Source organism: Stenella coeruleoalba (genome assembly GCF_951394435.1).
Source record: "Stenella coeruleoalba genome assembly, chromosome: 12".
In the NCBI taxonomy this organism is placed as follows: Eukaryota; Metazoa; Chordata; class Mammalia; order Artiodactyla; family Delphinidae; genus Stenella; species Stenella coeruleoalba.
The window spans coordinates 31,486,189-31,506,454 of NC_137158.1; the positions used below are offsets into that span (position 1 = coordinate 31,486,189).

General features: G+C 38.5%; 1 protein-coding gene across 14 annotated transcripts in view; it reads left to right on the forward strand.

Annotated features, from left to right (window-relative positions):
- Positions 1–20,266, forward strand: part of LOC307195594 (uncharacterized protein) — a 920,801-nt gene that overhangs the window by 735,677 nt on the left and 164,858 nt on the right. For 3 of the 14 annotated variants that reach the window (XR_013830876.1, XR_013830877.1, XR_013830881.1), the window contains one exon: positions 7,864–7,957. The exons of the other annotated variants lie outside the window; for them this stretch is intronic. The gene's annotated coding sequence lies outside the window, so the exon portion shown is untranslated. The remainder of the gene's footprint in view (positions 1–7,863; positions 7,958–20,266) is intronic. 14 annotated transcript variants of the gene reach the window in all.

The window sequence follows — 20,266 nt, forward strand, 5'->3', positions numbered from 1 at the left end:
CAACCAAACCAATAAACAAATACACTAATGATAACAAGTGCTAAAAACTATACTAAAAAAAAAAAACCAATAAATGGACAAACAGAACCCTAGGAAAAATGGTAAAAGTGAAGCTATACAAAGAAAATCACACAAAGAAGCATACACATACACACTCACAAAAAGAGAAAAAGAGGAAAATAAATATATTTTTTAAAAAGGAAGAGAGCAACCAAATCAGTAAACAAATTACCAATGATAATAAATTCTAAATACTAAACTAAGATAAACATAAAACCAGAACCAAATTAGATGCAGAAAGAAAACCCCAAGACTACAGTTGCTCCCAAAGTCCATCGCCTCAATTTGGGATGATTTGTTGTCTATTCAGGTATTCCACAGATGCAGGGTACATCAATTTGATTGTGGAGATTTAATCTGCTGCTCCTGAGGCTGCTGGGAGATTTCCCTTTCTCTTCTCTGTTTGCACAGCTCCTGGGGTTCAGCTTTGGATTTGGCCCCACCTCTGCGTGTAGGTCACCTGAGGGCATCTGTTCTTCGCTCAGACAGGACAGGGTTAAAGGAGCAGCTAATTAGGGGGCTCTGTCTCACTCAGGCCGGGGGAGGGATGGGTACGGAGTGAGGGGTGAGCCTGCGGCGGCAGAGGCCAGCATGACGTTGCAATAGCCTGAGACGTACCGTGTGTTCTCCCGGGGAAACTGTCCCTGGATCACGGCACCCTGGCAGTGGCAGGCTGCACAGGCTCCCAGGAGGGGAGGTGTGGATAGTGACCTGTGCTCGCACACAGGCTTCTTGGTGGCTGCAGCAGCAGCCTTAGCATTTCATGTCCGTTTGTTGTGTCCATGCTGATAGCCGCGGCTCATGCCCATCTCTGGAGCTTGGTCAGCTGATGCACTGAATCCCCTCTCCTCGCGCACCACAAAACAATGGTCTCTTGCCTCTTAGGCAGGTCCAGACTTTTTCCTGGACGCCCTCCCGGCTAGCTGTGGTGCACTAACCCCCTTCAGGCTGTTTTCACGCAGCCAATCCAATCCTCTCCCTGGAATCTGACCTCCGAAGCCGGAGCCTGAGCTCCCAGCCCCCACCCGCTCTGGCAGGTGAGCAGGCAAGCCTCTCGGGCTGGTGAGTGCCGGTCGGCACCGATCATCTGTGCAAGAATCTCTCTGCTTTGCCCTCCACACCCCTGTTGCTGCACTCTCCTCTGTGGCTCCAAAGCTTCCCCACCACCACCCGCCGTCGCCACCAGTGAAGGGGCTTCATAATGTGTGGAAACTTTTCCTCCTTCACAGCTCCCTCCCAGAGGTGCAGGTCCCATCCCTATTCTTTTGTCTCTGTTTTGTCTTTTTTCTTTTGCCCTACCCAGGGACGTGGGGAGTTTCTTGCCTCTTGGGAAGTCTGAGGTCTTCTGCCAGTGTTCAGTAGGTATTCTGTAGGAGTTGTTCCACATGTAGATGTATTTCTGATGCATCTGTGGGGAGCAAGGTGATCTCCATGTCTTACTCCTCTGCCATCTTGAAGGTCTTTCCTGATGGCTATTTTTTAAATGGTTATCTGCATCTTTTCCTTAGCACAGGGGGTAATTGCTGGATTATTCCAACCTAACCCACTGAAAAGTGAACAATTAAGTCAACCAACCAGTCATGATGCCTTATGACTGATTTTTCTCTTCATTAAATTGACTGAATGGAATAGTTAGTTTACCCTCAAAACATTTTAATGGTATTTCTCTTGCCTATGCTTTTTTTTTAATTTTTGTAGGTTTGCATTAGAAGGAAGTTTGTGTTGCTTATTACACGCATATAATTTTGTCCAAAGTAGATATAGCCCAAAGAACAGACCATTTAACCACTGTATAAGGTTTCAGGGCAAGGAGAGAAATCACTGTGCTTGTTTTTAAATAACTGGTGAGAGGGCTGGTCTTCCCTGGTGGCGCAGTGGTTGAGAGTCTGCCTGCCGATGCAGGGGACACGGGTTCGTACCCCGGTCCGGGAAGATCCCACATGCCGCGGAGTGGCTGGGCCCGTGAGCCATGGCCGCTGAGCCTGCGCGTCCAGAGCCTGTGCTCCACAACGGGAGAGGCCACAAGAGTGAGAGGCCCGTGTACCGCAAAATAAAATAACTAGTGAGAAAAAAAATTAAGCTCCTTTTTTTTTTGTTGTTTTTTGGTACGCAGGCCTCTCACTGTTGTGGCCTCTCCCGTTGTGGAGCACAGGCTCCGGACGCGCAGGCTCAGCGGCCATGGCTCACGGGCCCAGCCGCTCCGCGGCATGTGGGATCTTCCCGGACCGGGGTACGAACCCGTGTCCCCTGCATCAGCAGGCGGACTCTCAACCACTGCGCCACCAGGGAAGCTCTAAACTCCTTTTATTTGTACCTTCTCTGAAGCAGTATCTTCTCTTTCTTGTTCACGCAACAGATAATGTATATGGTAATAAAACATACATAGTTTTTTTACCCATTTTATATCAGTTAGATCAAAGCAATACTGAAGATCATAGCCCATTAATAAGCAACACTTAAAGATATAAAACGATGTACATATTTCTCCTTTGCTTTGATAGAAAGCATATCTGAGATCAGCCAAAGAAATACAAATAAATAATATCACAAACTTTGAGAGAGAACTAAATTAGGTTTCAGCTTGATCGTCCTGAGATGTTTTTATTGCCATTTTGTCCATCCTCTGCTTAGCTTTTGCTTAAGATGTTGGTGAGATGATGAAGCTGAAAAGTAAATAGGTGCTTCAATAAATGCAAACAAATGAGTGCTTTCCTAGCAAAGAATTACGGAAAATTAGCCTTTCCTCTGAAGCTAATCCCTCGACAGCTAAGACTGCAAATTCCCCCCCTCAACATGCACACAGATGGGTTGCCACTGAGGATGACAGATGAGTTGTGTTTGGCAGGATTAATGTGCATTATCATGTTAATGGATGCTTAGGTGAGGTCTGAGCAAGTCACAGTCCTGGACAGAATTACTGGGGTTTACAGAGCTCTGTGTGCTCATGCTCCTCTTCTCTTTCTTCTTCTTACTAATAATTAGCTTGTAATGTTTAACATGTTTAGCCCACCAAATGATCCACAGACTACTGCCTCCGTAAGTACTTGGAGCATTTATAGATCGGGCATCATGCGCTCTGTCCTTTGACATGCAAAATGCAGGCAGTCCTGCCTGATTTGTCCTTCCATTGCCTTTGTGCATTCAGCTCTCTCATAATCCAGAGTCTACTTTGTTGCAATCGCTTTTGAAATCTGACATATTGATCAAGAGTTTAGCCTTAGTAACTACTGCACATATATCAACGGTTGTTGAGCGTGTCAGGTCACATTTGATGGCAAGATGATCCTGTGCCCAACTAGAAGAGCTCCAGCAGCTCACATGAGTTGATTCTGTTAACTTCATCTGGCCAGAAAGATATGTTTGGGAATCATCGCTAACACAAGAGAATTTCATAGCATTAGTTCAGGATCTCTGTGTAAGTTAGAGGCAATGGAGATACCACCAAAGAGATAAAAATAAAAGCCTTGTCAATATTCTATAATGGCTTGCATTTTTAAATTAAGGCAAGCATCAATAAGTACGATATGAATTTCAGGCTCCTATGTCCTTTTGAAATTGTCTAAAAATGGGGGGTGGGAGGTGGGTTCCTGTTTAGTTTCATTCAGCAAACTCCTTTTCTATGAATAATTATATCAATATCACCAAATTACTGTAAGCAAATATTTACAGGTCTCTGCTTTTAAAAATACCATTGCAGAAGATAATTTCTGTACCACAAAGATGTCCCTCATAACCTAAAGAAGTAGTTCCTTGACACTCACCCCAAATCTTTTTTAAAGACAGAATTTCCACATCATTCAAGTGATAAACGTATGGTGAAGGGGAAAATATTTCACAAGTTATTGATTTTGTGTATTAATTAAAACAAATGGCTCACCAATAGGATGGCACTTATCAGTAGATGGACCACCTGCCCCTGATTACTAGAGAGGATCTAGGTTTACTCCTGTTGTTAGAAAGTGGCTGTCAACAGTGCCCCCTTTTATTCCCAAAGGTTCCTATTTGTCTGATAAACCTATAAACCAAAGTAATGGATTTCTAAATGAGAAATTTCTGTCCCATATTCAGAGTCTTCTAGATAGGGAGGAATATAACTTGGCAATAAGTGCCCACTGCTGGAAAGCATATCAGAACCACTGGGTCTGCAGAGGAGGACACAGAGGAGCAAGATTTCCTTTTAAGGGGAATTTAAGGCTAGAACCCAAATATCAAGGTAACTCTTTTATGTCTTTTTCAGTAAATTTTTAAAGTTTTCGTTCCAAAAATAATCAAGAATATTAAGACACATGCATGATTTCTTTTTTTGATCCAGTAATTTTTAAAATTTCTAATAGCTTGTTCTAAATAAGATCAAAATATGAAATTAATTCAGTACAAAATCCTTAGTTCTTTGAAGTGATGGAATTTTGATCACATGTATTAGTCGCATTAACTAATCAATTAATTCTCACATCAACCTTATGGCTAGGAGGAATGACCATTTATACATGAGGAAACAGATCAGAGAAGTCAAGTTAGTTAAGAGGAGACACAGCTAGGAAGTGGGGATATGCTAAATATACAAATATTACTGATTCCAAACACTCAGTCTTAAGCTTTCTGATGTATTAACTTAGGTAAACACAATCTATGTACAAACTTCCTTAAAGTCTAAAACATGTTGCTTATTTTGCTACTATTCTAGAAATATGTTTGGTGTGAAAATATGTTCACATGACAGAAAATTACCAAACTATTCCATCAGTAAATTTCTTTTATTTTTCTATTTTTCTTTTATTGTTCCATTTTATGTTTTCGCATCCATTCTCATGTATGGCTAAATTTCAATAAGTCACAGAACAATAAGTAATGTTCATGCAGGATGACCAGTTAGCACACGTCACAAACAACTCAGCAATTCAGACACAAGAAAGCCAGACTGGGAAGGATTCTTTATTAGAAAATAAAAACAATTTAATGGATCAACACGTAAATCCTTAATCCTATGTGCTGAAATACAAGCATCATGCTTTTGAGAACCAACGTTAGGTTATACATCAAAAGTAATTTTTGGTAATTACCCCAAGGCCTGAAGTTACTCAACAAAAAGCAAAGCTACCGAAAAAATGCAAACAGAATAAAAAGCATTCCTCTTAATTAATTAATGCATCATTAATAGTCATTAACTTCTTACCATAGTCTCTCCATTTAAACCCATGATATTAATAATAACTTCTGTCCCACATCATAAGTTTGTTATGAGAACAAATGTGATATTATAGGCAAAAGAGCATTTTATTTCAAGGCAGTCCTTAAGGGTTCAAGTAGAGGCCTCACCATTTCATGAATTTTTACCAAAATTCCATGGAAAAGAATTTCCCTGGTCTACCTATACCTCTTCAGTACCATTCCAAGTAGGTAGGGTCAAACCATGGTTTTAATATTGGTATTTTCATATTCTTTATATTTTTAGTAAACGTTAGTCCTGAGAATCTTTAATATCTCAAAAATATATACATAATTTTTATGACCTAAGGGCAAAATGGTTTGTGATAATGGCTGAATATGAGTGTAAGTTCCATAGACACTGAAAAATAGAAGAATATCTTTCTCATGTCAATATTTGCACTTCCAAAAAGATTCCTCAACCTCAGATAATAACCTTTGTGGTAGGTTTTCTAAAAGGAAATATACATGTGCTGCTAAAGAAGTTTTATTTTCCAAAAGATACCATTCAGGTTTCCTCCAAATTACGTAATAGTCCTTGCTGAACTTCGCTTTACCCCCTCACACGTAGAGATCTAAAGACACGAAAAGGGAGGAAGAGGAAGTCTGCAATTTTTTAAAAAATCTTATCCCATTTTTGTGAACCAATGTCATCAGTGTTGCTCTTAGACCCCATGAAAGTGTGCAGCTTCCAGCAGATCTTCCTCAGATAAGCTGAAACAGAAGGCAGCTGAGGACAGACTGCTCTGCCCTGGCCCTGTTCTCGGTCACAGCCACCCTTCAGGGGGTCAGTGAGCCCTGTGCCCTGAAGAACCACCCCCCAGGTTAGGTGGGTGAAGGTCCTTGGGAATAAATCTTGAGCAGCTAGGATCCCCAGTCCATATGTATAATTTTCCACTTTCAGCATCAGAAACCTGTCAATGCCTATTACCAAGGAGTTAGAAGGAAAAAAAGGCTTACTCGGCAAAACTACTATACAGGAAAATGTGTAAAACAAAAATTATTTGAAGTGATGCACCCATTATGCATTCTGGACTCAGACATTATGCAAAAAGATACTCCTCCCGCGGGCCCTGTCCCTTCACAGGGGTCTGAAAGTGGCCTTTCTGATGACAGCCTCCCTCCAATCTATTTACCTAACGTGTTGCCTATAATCAATATTTACCATAACAGAATGGCTGGCATTGCAGGGGTTAACTCACTTCTTCCCAGCCTTTCTCAGCGCTTTCCTCTTTGGAGTGGTGGGTTATTTCTGTGATTTGAAGAATCTTTGCTTCTGCTCTGGACCGATAGAAGCTGTGACACTGGTTTCTGATCCATGCACAGCAGGGGCCTACAGAGGTACAGGGGAGGGGTCTACATTAGGCAACACTTTCGGAGAGCAGATTTGTAGCTTAAAGGAAAGTTATTTCTGCCAAATCGTGTCAAATGTGTTGTTTAGTTAAGTTCTCTTCCCTTTCCCTCTTTTCAGCTGGATGTAATGGTGTCATTTTATCTCCACCCAGGAACTTGTGTCAACAGCTCCCTCCATGGACCATTTGCTAGAGTTGCAGTGTCACAGTGTCAGAAGCTTGTGTGTGTGTGTGTGTGTGTGTGTGTGTGTGTGTGTGTTTTGTTTTTTAAATATAGAGAAAATTTTTTTTATGTCTGTGACCTTCCCTTACTCTTTGATGTCTGTTCTTAGCTGAACTCTCTACCAGTCACACTGAGTCCGCCCAATCCCCAGTCGCTTGTGCTCCAGCAGGCCCAACTTTCCCCTTCCACCCGCCTTTTGCTGGTTGGGGCTCTCTTTGTTGTTACTTTAGTACTCTGTCTAGAAATATTTCTGTTTCTACATCCCTTAATGGTTCAGCTATTTAAATTTTACTGTCTCTAAAATTTGATTATAATAGGGAAGAATCATATTAGTATGCGTTTGTGTGTGTGTCTGTGTGTGTATCTTTAATTTTTGTTTGTTTTTTAAACATTTGAGATCAGGATTAAGTATTTTCTATTAAAAACCTGTTGCTCCTATAGGCGTAAATGCTTTAAGCCTGACCTTGATTGTAAGATTATCTGATAACAATGTAAGGACAGGCCTCCTGCACTGAGCCTTTAGCAGAATGGTTTCAAGATTGTTTTCATTTGTTGCCTGTTGAGAAAAGCCGCAGGGAAATGTCAAAGTAGTACTCAATGACATGTTAGACTACTTTTAAGCAAAGGGTAATTTTTAATTTTTTATTGTTAGTACAATTGCCTGTGTGTGTTTTTCTTTCTTCTGTATCTTTATATCATGTAGTTTTATTTCTTTGTCCTGTACAGTGGCCCTTTGATTGCCAAATCCTTTCTTGCTCTGTGATTTGGATGGAGTGGATTGCTCCTCTCTTAGGGTTCTCTCATCAGATTTTCCTTAAGCCTTGGGATCTTCCCTCATTTCCTTTGTCCCAATACATGAATCAGAATGAGAGTGTCTCTGTGGAAGGGGAGGGAGAAGACAGGAGAGTTGAGCAGAAGAAAAAAATCTTCTTTCAGAAAAGATGCTGTTTCTTAAGGGGTCAGACCTGAGGGGAAGTGCTGAAAGTCTAGCAAACTTACGAATCTTCCCCTCTCTTCCCCCAGCTCAAACCCCTAACACAGGGGAGATTCAGTACTGACTGTCATGTTATCCACCGGAGAATTTTACTAATAAAATTGTATCCCAGCTCTACTCAGGGTAAGTTTACATGTTGCCACAATGACGTATTTTATCTGATTTTATTATTAAACTGTCTCAGCAATTCATCTGAAATTGAGTCATCACAATTGAAAACTAAAAGTTTTACTGGAAGATTGTGAAATTTTTGTACAAAATGGATTTCTCCCATGACAGATTGTTATTAACTTGGAATGCCCAGTGAAAAATCAGGTAGGGTAATACTAGGACACAATTTAACAGCATTTATGGTTATCATGTGTACTGCTTTATTATCATCTTTTTATTGTATTCATAATGTAGAAATAATATAGAAGAGATGTATGGTTTATCAAGTGATGACCAGTGGCATATTGCATCTTGTTTAGAGGGAGGCAGTCCTCTTGCCTTGTTGGGAATATAGAGTTTAACAAGACACTTGCCATCATTTCCTTAACAGGGATAATAAACAGAACAATTCTGCATAAAAGCTCATATCAGCTTCTTTCATGCCTTTTCTTTTCAGAAGGCTGCCTAAGGGTTTAAGCAATTTACTGGTCTGACCCGCATCCTTTCTCTGCAGTCTGCGGTTCTTTTGTTTAACATTAGTATGTGGGCAAACAGCATTCTGAGCTGTGCAGAGCTTATCAGCCCGCGTTCAGTCGACCGGAACCCTATTCTATGTATCTAAGCGGGGCCACATTTAATACTTCACAGTGGGAGCATCTGCAGTTTCCAAAAATGACTTGTTTATCAGATAAACTCTGTCCTTATGCTGACAGATGTGGTGGATGGTGGATCTTCAGTATCATACTTCTCTACTCTAAGGCTTGTACAAAATATGGTGTGCTGAGGGACGGTGAGACCCAGAGTCATGACAAGGATTGTTTATGTAGCCACTCTCCAGCTGCACTCAGAATTCACTTGCTGGGTTTGGGGAAATGAAGGCAACTCTCAGTTTCTCCTTTGGAATTGAATAAGTAACTAATTCCCATGTTACCTAAAGTGTTAAGAAGAGGAAAGACATTTTCACTGTTAACATAACATCTTATGATTTCATTGGTAAACACTGTAAGGTGCCTGAGTGCCATGGTCTCTAAAAGCCAGGAGCCTGAGGGGGCTCACTGAAATATTGATCACCATTTACCCAGTGGTACCAAAGTGTTGGGAAATTAGAAGAAGTGGGCTTAGGAGACTTAGCTGCCATTAACCCAAGATGACGCTGATATAGTCTGTTAACTCAAAATGATCTTTTCTTTAAAATTTTTATTAGAATTATTAGAAGTTATTTTAAACACATTGAGGAATTATAAAAACCCTGCTTCTAAAACATACAACTCCAACTTTGAGATTTTATACTATGGGCATACAGTATTATGCAATTATTTTGAAAGCATTGCCAGCTTTGCATATGTATGTATATATATGCAGATATGCAAATATTTAGTTTATTAACGAAAGGTATTATGTATGCCTTTTAATAACTAAAGCTTTCCTAATGCTGTATTTTTCCTCAAAAGAATGAATTAAAGGATTTTTTCTTTTTGAAATGTGCACTCTTGGGACTTGTTCCCAAGAGAAGTCTACTTGTGATAGAATGATCTGGGCCTTACCCTGACATTTTAGAAATTCTAAAGTAGCATCCAAAGTGATGTTAAGGAACACAGGTATGGGCAACCTAGTGCCTTTCCACTAGGATTGCTGTCACAGAACAAGTACTGATTTTAACTGATAAAGTTTGATCCTTAATGCAATTCACATTGCTTGTGGTACACTTATAATTTAGCACATATGTTACGTTTTTGCTCCTACCTATAATTACTCTTCATACTAAAGCATTTTCCCTCTAATTATTTCACTAGTGGTAGCCCCCTTCACCTCTCAGCTCTCTGCTAATTAAATACCTTTAAACATGTCTTTGTTATTAATTGTGAAGTGTTGCCATGACCATCTGATAAGATAATTATTTGGAAAACCAATTTTAAATTAATAATTTAAACTTCAGTATTTTCATATAGAAATAAAGGCAATATAATAGAGCAAAACAATAATAGAGCTCATGTACCATGAGCTACATCTTTGAAGCCTATGTGGTCAAAACACAAGCAAAGTACAATGTTACTCCTAACGAAAGTATAATTAATATAACATACTATAGAAATACTTCTAGGAAACATGATGTGTTTTTGAATTTCCTCCATATTTGCCTATAGCGTTTAATGACTTTTTTATGTATAGTTAAACACATCCATGCACTGCCTTTATATAAGCAGACTTATCGAAGGAGCAGCCATTAAGAAATATATTCGATATCAGACTAGAAGACATTTGTGTGCTTTCCCCTACTCTCACTAATGTGTGCTAGCCAACTGTTCATGCAGAAATTGTAACTGTTAATGAGGGTTAAAAGGAAATTTTAAATTAGGTGTCATCTTTTGAGTAAGGTACCTCAACTGTTATATTCTGTCTCATATTTATTTTCGATCTTGCCTCTTGCTCTGAACACAACTCACCACTAAAAAATAAAAATAAAAAATAATTATTATTACAAAATGTTTCAAAGAAACCCCACGCATACCCTTTCCTGGCCCTGCACATTTCCTGGGTCTAACATTTCTGATTGCGCACTGTTTTTCCTGACACTAAATCCCGTGTGTCATATGCATGGCTGCAGACTTTGGCCTTTTCACCTGCTGTTTTGGTTGGCTTTAGATGCAAAGCAAAGAATATGAAAAAGAGAAAGGGGGAGGGAGGGAAGTTTGGAAGACTGAAGCTAAAAAAAAAATGGCAAATGTTTTTAGCGCCTTCATCTAGACATGTGTCCCCTCACTCTGTGACATGGCTGCTCCAATGTTGCCATGGTGAGGATTTCTAATCATCCCTACACATGACAGGCTCCTATTTGTCTGCACTCCCTTGGGTGTAAATTTCTACGCTTAAAAAAAAAAATCCATGTGAGCGTATCATCCGCCGTGCAGATGTTTCACTGCTTTAGAATATCAGGCAGCTGCTTGTGCCACCGTAGACAGCTAATTGGAGACTGCATCGTAGGAACAGAGGCGTAATTATGGCATAAATACACATCCTCTGGTGCATCATTGTATCTCTATTAACAGAAAATTTTAAACAGTGCTCAGAGTGTAATTAGTGTAGTTGATAAAGTTGTAAAACATGTAAATAAGGGAAATAGCAGGTACGTGGCCAATCCGCTATCCAGCACTAGGGGATGCAGATTATTGCCTATTTAGAAATAATTAGCAAAGCTGCATTAGCAGAGCCTGTGTCCAACAGAAGCAAGGCAAACATTTATTCTGGTAACAGCTCTTTCTGTGCTAGCCATGAAAATCTACTAATATTGGTAATTTAGCCCTCATTACCAGAGGATAAAGCATGAAAAGAGCTCAGACATGAAATATGACAAGTAATATTAATTTTTATTCCAGAGGAAAGGATGCTTCCTTGGGTTGCATGCTGATTTCTCGGCAGGGTCTCAGCAGTGCGTGCAGAGGCGGCAGTGGGTAGCTGGTAGTTGAGAATTCAGGGTATGGAGCTGACTCCCTGCTGGAGGTATACCCTGGGGTGGCTATGACAGTGGCTGATGAGGCATGCCACTGTTAGTGCCCAGCCAAACCTCAGGTCACAGTTCAAAACAAGCACTCAGCCATTAAACTTCAGTCCTTATGGGCCTGTGAGGGCTTATGTCCTCATTCCTGCTCTTTTCCACCCTCCCAGCCCCTTTTCTCCTTCCTCTCCGACATTTCTTTTTTCTCCCCTGGAATGATTTTGCAGAGCTATACAGGCAATCAGATTGATTTTTGTGCTTGCACCACCCTTTGCAACGTGCTCCTGATAATGAGCTGCTGTTGTGGAAAAGGAGAGTGAGGGAGGGGCGGTTTCAGCTGCGCCCGAACTCCGTCGTGAGCCCCGGATGAGGAATGATCCTTTGGCTCATATACATTGAAGACTGTGTCACTGAAGAATATCACCCTGTGACCAGGAATCATGAATGGCAAAAATTGGGAGCGTGTTTTACAAATACACTTCCTAATGAAGAGAAATGCAAAAGCTAGTTTCAGAAACCTCAATTCATTTTCCAGACAGTGGGATAAAAAGGCAGAATGTTTGGGGAAGAGCCACCTTTTTTGCATTAATCTTTGCCACTAGCTTGTTCTTTGTTTTACTCTTGAAGCGTTAAAAAAAAAAAAAAAGCAGAATTAAAAAACAAGCCTATGAAACTAAGCATGTTTTGTGGCACTTGTATCCTTTACCATTATCTCCTTATGTCCTTATGCACAGGTATGGCTTCTTTTTACGTGCTTCTGGGTGCATAACACATGAAGAACCTCTTTCCTGAATTTTATGTTGAACTGCTAGGAAAAAGTTAGTCAATAACCAACTCAATTTCCTGCCAGTCTGAGTTTCACTGTATGTTCAGAATGCCATGCAAACACTACATCTTTAAAAAAAGGAAAAAAAGAGGTTTGACATTTTGGAATTTTTTAAAATGAAAGTGGTACATTCATAAACATGTTTAAGTAAAGAGATGGTCAACCTTCTTTTTCAAATATAAAAATTGAGAATCCGAATTCTAGCTTCTCACAGGATAGACAATGAAAGTTGTCTCTTATCCAGTGCACATTGAAAGTGAAGGTGGTGTTTGCTACAGCAAACATCTTTCTATTCCTCCTTTCTACTTTTTAATCTTCTTAAAGGATAATAAGGTGATGGTGGCAGCTAACTAAGAATTACCTTTACTGTTGTAGGGCATGTAAAAAGTGACTAAGACCAGAGTTACCGATGCGTTTTCAACCGCACTAGCCTTGTGAATACCGATCTGTATCTATTGGGCATGGTCACACATGAAATGCAAAGGTGCACACTTGCGTACATACGTGCCATACCTATTGATACCCGATAACCACAAACACACACTGTTACTGCAAAACAGACTGAATTCTGAGAATGCATTTTTTTTCCTTTTTGCTTTTCCACTTCTGAACCCAAAGCAGCAACCCTGACCAGGTTTTAAAGCACTCTTTCTTCAATTTAGCTCATGTCCCTACCTCTTATGAGCTGAAAATTAGCACTGGAATTGGAATCAGATGACCTGAATTAAAGCTCTGGTAAAAAAAGTTACCTTGGGCAAAGTGACTTCCTTGGCCTCAGTTTCCTCAATTGTGAAATTGAAAATATCTCCTTTGTCTACTTCAGAGGGTTATATGAGAACCCAATGATATACCTATAGAAGTACTCTGCAGACTGTAAATATGACATAAATTACTCTTTATATGATTTATCCCATTAGTATTTTATTTACACGATTTACTCACTAGACAGTGTTATTACTATATCAGCCCCCCTACCATCACACTGGGACATTTGCCCGCGTTTTAAAACGGAGCACGAATAAGCTCAAATAATGTCATAAAATTAATCTCTGTGTCTGTACAGTGCCAAAACTGCTGATTCATAAATGAAATTGCAGTCAACCAACCAGATGTTTCTTCCACAGGATGCCAAACTGCTACTTTAACTGATTTTTATCCAAGAAACTTACTATGTATATGGAGATTGTATAAACACTGCATTAATCATTTTCATTTCAAGTCCATGTAAATAATCTCGTGTAGATCCCACATACCTTGCTAAGTGCACACTTCCTCACTTACTGGAGACACAGCTTTCACATTCTGCAAAGTGAACGGCACTCAGAGAGACCGCCTAGAGGACAGTTATGCCCAAGTCGCAGAGTTTTCCCAAGGGACCTGCCAGAGGAGCCCGCTGCTGAACAGCCCTTGTTAAGAGAAATCCCGTGTAGGACAAAGCTCTGATTTGAATGAGCACAGTTGTTTTAACCCCTAGTTTCCTAATTTCCTCTGTTGGTTTCTGGTGTTTGACAAGCAGTTTCCGTTTGGAGACGTTACACTGTTCCTTCTACTCCAGCACGATACCCACTGCCTTCACTAAATTGGCACCAGAACAGCAACCATTGCCAAGATCCATGCAAGGGCAGGAGGGACTGAAAGGGAACACGAAGCAAAATGATCCCTTAATTCAAGTGAATTATTGTTACCTTTCTTCACATATTCCTTCTCTCCTCCCTCATTGTTCTCTTTTCAAAAGAGAAGTAATAGGTTCCAAATCAGACCACAAAGAGGATCTTCAGAATCAAGTTAAATTGGAGCACAAGGATTGGGGCTGATGGGAATATGGATTTGCAAGGTGCCAAGTCTGATCTAATTTACGTCCATTTCCTGATTTCCAGCCTTTTGGCATTTATTGAAATAGGGTTTCATTTTAGAGTTCTTGTATAACATGTATTCCATATATGTTCTTTTAATTTTAATTCAGAGCACATAATTGTATATATTTTCTTCTGTGAAAATCTATGTATGTATGAATGGTGAATTCGATGTGCCAAGTATTTAGACTAGTTTTATAATTTCTCTGGTGCTTCTCTAAGTAGCTTTCTCCAAAGGGGCTTGTAACTCATAATCACAGGGGCTGTTTGTGAATATATTTCTCTAGGTCAGAAATTTTGCCAATGCTGACAGGCACCCTGGACAGCTTTTCAGAAATCTCCTGGTTATTACTTATCCATTAGAAAGGAAAAAATGATATTTTGCATCAGTAGTTGTTTCTCTCTCTTTTTCCTTTTAAATTGCAGAAATAAAGTGCCCATTGTAAATCGTTCATGCTGGCGGACAATATTGCATGCAGATCAGGCAGTCAGCTCATTGGATGGAGATGGTATGGGGGTGGGGGAGGCCTTTGTGAATGAGTAGACACTAGAGAGGTTCTGAAATGGTTTTAGTCAGGTCAGAAGTAACTCGTCAGTGGCCAGGAAAACTAGCTGCCCATCCTTTAGGGTACAAAAAGGCTGACACATTTACCTCAGGAGTTTCTCATTAAGTGGTTTTAATAATAATAAAAACATGTGCTTCCTATTACTATACTTGCATTTTCTGTACTCTAGCTTCTGGGTAAACAGGTCTTGAAAAAACAATAGTTATAATAGTTGATGCCCTAATTGAGATTTTTTTTTTAAATCCTGCAACCTTGAAAAGTAGAATTTAGGACAGCTAGGATTCAGAGAGAGAAAAAAACAATAAAAATGAGTGTATTCAATTTCAGTGTTAATAATATTAGGGGGAATTTAAATTTCCTTCTTTGTACTTTAACATTAGCATTAACTTTAGGGCTCTCTCTTCCACTCCACCTCAGAATGTCCATGGCTGGGAAACCTTGGAGATGGGAGATTGCATTAGAAGGACAAACTTCTTGCCGAGAAACTAACCAAACAGCAGTAGGAGATCTATTGGTAAAAGAGCAAAAGAGGATTCTAAATTCACAATGGTTTTTGAGAACAAACTTTTTTTTTGGTAAATTTCTTTTTAAAGAATAAGTAGGTGTCTCACAGAATCCCAAACATTGTTGCATCTATTGAGGGTGAGAAAGAACTTTTAAAAGTCCTCAATTCCTTATGTGTAAATGGAGAAATATATAAATCTGGAAGAAAGGTGAATAATAGAAACAGGTAAAATATTGGCATATATCATGTAAAAGCCATTATGTTCTTGTTTGCTTTGCCTTCATCTTTATTTTTTTCTAAGTTAGTTCATTAAGTAGACCTTTTTTCTTAATAGTCAAAAGCTGGTCTAATAAAGAGAAACTGAGTGTTCGTCAAGATTCTCAAAGTTCTAGTTTATCAAACCTCTTGAGGTGCAGGGCTTTGATTGTTCTGGAAACATTCTGGTTGGTGATGGTGATAACTGAATTGTTCAACACTAAGTGAAGTGTTATTGACTACAGAACTAGGACTTGATGACTGCACAGGCAAAGCTCTGATCAAAATTTCTGTTACTGTAGATTTATTGAGCATTTATTTTGTGCCTAGCACTCAAAGCCCACAAGTAATGAATTGCTGAAATAAGCTGCTCAGACAGCCAGAACTCACAGTGGCACAGTCATTCCAGCCAGTTCAGATATCCAATTGAACAGTTTATTGTCTGAAATTTCATGTCTCCTGGGTTGTCCTGAATGAGCTGAGACAAGGCCACCACCAACAGCATACTCCAAGTTCTTCTCTGCTTGTTGCTATTTTGAAAGGTCCTGGAGCTACTGTCCCCCTGGCAAAATCATTGTGCTCTTTTTTTTTTTTTTTTAATGCGGTATGCGGGCCTCTCACTGCTGTGGCCTCTCCAGTTGCGGAGCACAGGCTCCGGACGCGCAGGCTCAGCGGCCATGGCTCACGGGCCCGGCCGCTCCGCGGCATGTGGGATCTTCCCGGACCGGGGCACAAACCCGTGTCCCCTGCATCGGCAGGCGGACTCTCAACCACTGCACCACCAGGGAATCCCCATTGTGCTCTTTTCAATATGAGCTGATTCTTTTTCAGTTTATTGAATGCCTTCAGAAAACCAGAAAACATACGGAAAATCTCTGTGAGTTTTCTTTCAAAAATGGATAAGGTAGGCGATCATAGGTCACCCTTCAAAAAAATCCAAGTATTCCATCATTCCTTTTGGTAATTCCTTTGGGAATGGGAATTATTACTATTTATGATTTTCTATTTCTACTTCAACCTAATTGGGAAGATGGGGGTGTGTGTGAAGCATCAGACTTGAGAACTGAAATAAGTGAGAAGTAAAAGTTTTTCTATACAAAATTTTAGTGCATGGCAAATAGCCAACTTGGTTCAAAGTAGAAAATAAAGAGTAAGAGATGTGGATGACTAGGAACTGTAGACAATCATTGTGACAATAACAGAAAAGAGAGAGAGGAAAGAAAAATGAGAAATGGATAGGCCAACCCAAGATCCTTGTTCATGAATACTTGTTTAGCATCTTGTTTATATTTTCTTTCTCTTCTTTATTCATAACGTATACATTTTTTTCTTCTTCCTATTTTGCATCCTTGCTTTTACCATATAATTTTTCTCCAGATATGAACAGGTAAAGGAGAAATAATTGTCTTCTTGTATCACTGACCTATTAAAACATATGAGATAACAGAAAAACAAAAATAAGACTTGTGCTCTGTTAAAAGAATATGAAAGACAACTCCCTCTTAAATCGTTAAACATCTAAATATGTGTGTGAGGTTGACAATAATGTCCTGTCTTAAATTTAAACCTGTAGATGAGAGCTACCACTTTTCATGGATGTATGATTTTTTTCTAGAATGCTACCATTTTCCAAAACATTCTAGAATATCCTCTTTTAAAATTTTTAATAAACTTAGTTTATTTCACAAGTCACATGAGAATATCAACCTGTTTCTTGTTCAAATTGATTTTACCAGCTCTTTTATTATTAATTTCATTAATTTTATTTTATTTTGAATATTTTCTATACCCCAACATCAGAGTATAAACTTGAAATAATAACTCCAACAAGGAACAGCAACAAAAAAACAGATAACTCAGTAAGAGTGTTTCTACCTACATTTCTGGACTTCAGGCTTTTAGTTGTTTAATTAATTCTAAAATATTTTGTTTATCTCCATTATAGTGTAAAGCACAAAACAGAGAGGGGAAACATGTGTATGTGAAGTTGAAATCGTTTCTATTAAATTGAGGGCCATAAGGCAACACGTTTTACTTAAGAGAATAAAAATTTAAACCAGAATAGAATTAATGAATTTCATTATTTCTGAATACATTAACTGGAATTAGATCCTGGTCTGTGAAGTGAGCATAAATGCTTCTCTCAGAGGGTATAAGTGGTTTGGGTGACCAGTGTTTTTGTATCTTAGGCTACAATTACCACTGGATGTGGGAGGGGTTCTAGACTTCAGAAAATGGCTTTATAGGTAAATTTTAGTGAACTTTTTGGTCTAAGAAGAGTATCAACCACATAGGATTTACTTGTGGGCTTTGAGTAGCGCCTAGCACAAAATAATGTTCAATAATTCCACAGATCAATAAATCTGATCAGAACTTTGCCTGTGTAGTTATCAGTTTCCATCATTTGAAAACTATACAAGGTGTACATCTCATGTTGACAAATGACTTCCAATTTGGCAAATATCTGTTTGATTAAACCATCAATACACTTATTTCTGAGTAATTTGTGGTTAGAATATGAGCGCCATACTAATAGCAGGATGATCACAGATTGCTAAGAGAGACAATGCTAGTTGAATTTGGACATATTTTACCTTTTGTATACCAGAACTAAATTTTAATAAAGAGCTTTCCTATTTCCTTATATCACTTTTTCTTTTGTTCATTTCCACTAATGAACCCATTGGTGTATTTGGACTATGGATATTTATTATTTAATTAGAATGTCTTGTAAAGTATATCTGCAACATCCTTGGAATAGTTTTATTTTCCACAACTTTGGGGCTCTGTAATGCGGCAAAGTTTTGTTCCTTATCAGTTAGCATTAATACAGTTGGGTCACTTGTTCTTTTCAGGGAGACTCTTCATAGACATTTTTTTTTTAACATCTTTATTGGAGTATAATTGCTTTACAATGTTGTGTTAGTTTCTGCCATATAAAAAAGTGAATCAGCTATATGTATATGTGTATCCCCATATCCCCATGTCCCCTTAGACATTTATACATCAGTCTCAAAATATATTAGTAATCATACACAAACTTTTTCCGTCATGTCTTTTTGCATTAATAGCTTGGTTAAGGCCCACTTTATTATTGGATCAAGGCCCTTTATTTCTTTTTTCTCTCTCTGATCACCTATTTCTTAGGGACAAGCAGAACATTTGCTTCTTCAGAATATATGAGTATAGAAACAAGCATGTAGGCCTGTGGGCAGTAGGATTCAGTTTCCATCTGTTTGTTCTGAGTATACCCCAACAGCGTATTTAAGGTGAGCTTTCTTACCCCATGCATAGATCTCCCATTGATTTCAAAAGGATACTGAAGAGGGCATAAAGAGATGAAAATCTGATGCTAATCTTAGAAACTGGAATTCATTTTCTTCTTCCAGTGGGTTTTCATCATCTAGTTTATTCTTATCATTTTTAAAATATTTCTATCTCTATCCACCAAAGGTAGAAGTTATCACCAAAGGTAGAAGTTATCACAAAGAGAGAAAGGGAGGGAGTAAGATTGTTTTCAAATTCCAGACTAATAATTTTTACCCAACAATTTCTAAAAACAAGCTTGAAAAGAAAATGCTTCCTTTAAATTAGCTGCCACTGTGCAAATTAAATTAGTTCAATAAGTAATCTGATCGTGACTTGCTATATCATGTAGCTAATTAATATATTATGCTTTGAAGAATTCTTTCTATATTAAATGTATATATAATACACATTTTATGGCTGATTTTGCAAAGCAGTTTTTAACCAGCAATAGTTGCTGTGTGACAGCTCAAAGTTAAATTTGGAAAGTAAACTTTAAAAAGATTAGTTATGTGTGCCAACTTTTATCAATACAAGCTGAGCCATTTAAAAGCAGTAGTTCACTTCCCTTTTAAAATTGTTCATTATGGGTTTAAATTACATTTCATTTTACTAAGTGTTAACAGCCCAAGTTTGTGATTCCACTTTAATATTATCATCTGAAAATTAAGATGGTAATGAAAATCAACCTTCATGATTATTCCCCAGGAATGAGTAAATGTGGTAGTTATTGTGTTCTTAACAAAAATATATATTAATGCTGCTATAAAAAAGGCATTTAAAGATCTAGGTTTAGAATAACTCATTAACCCTTGAGCATATTACTCAAAACTGGCCTCAGATTTCATAAACACTGATTGTTTCCATCTTTTTAGAAAGTATTTACAGAAAAAAAAATCGCCTAGATCCATTTCAGTACACGAGTTTAAACCACTTGCAATTACATATTTATACATATGTGTATAAATATCAGGTAATGAAATTAGTATATACAATTATTTTTATGAAGAAAACCAAATCATTTTGTAAATAAATGCTATTTTAAATATTATTGAATACATGTTCTAAATGTCAGCAAATTCAAAAGGTAACGTATTTTGCATTTCACATTATTTAGGTATTGTTAGAAAACATACCTACCAAAAGTCTCTATCTTGGGAGGGAACATACTATGACAAATAGCTTGGGGAAAGTTTGCAAAAAAATCAGGTGCTTTCAAAATATCAACTATTATTAGTCCTGCTTTTCTGAATGACGAAACTGAGTCTTAAAGATTTGAAGCAACCTGGCCACGTTCTCCGAGCTAGTGAGAGATACAACAGTGTGAATCCTGTACTAGACTGCTTCCAGGCTTTTTGGGGTGAGGGGAAGAGGTGATTTACAAAGTCTCCTTTATTATACAATACAGTACAATAGAGATGGAGGGAGAATGAAGGTAAGCCTTGCTGATTCTAAAAAATTTTTGTTTTTGTGTGGTA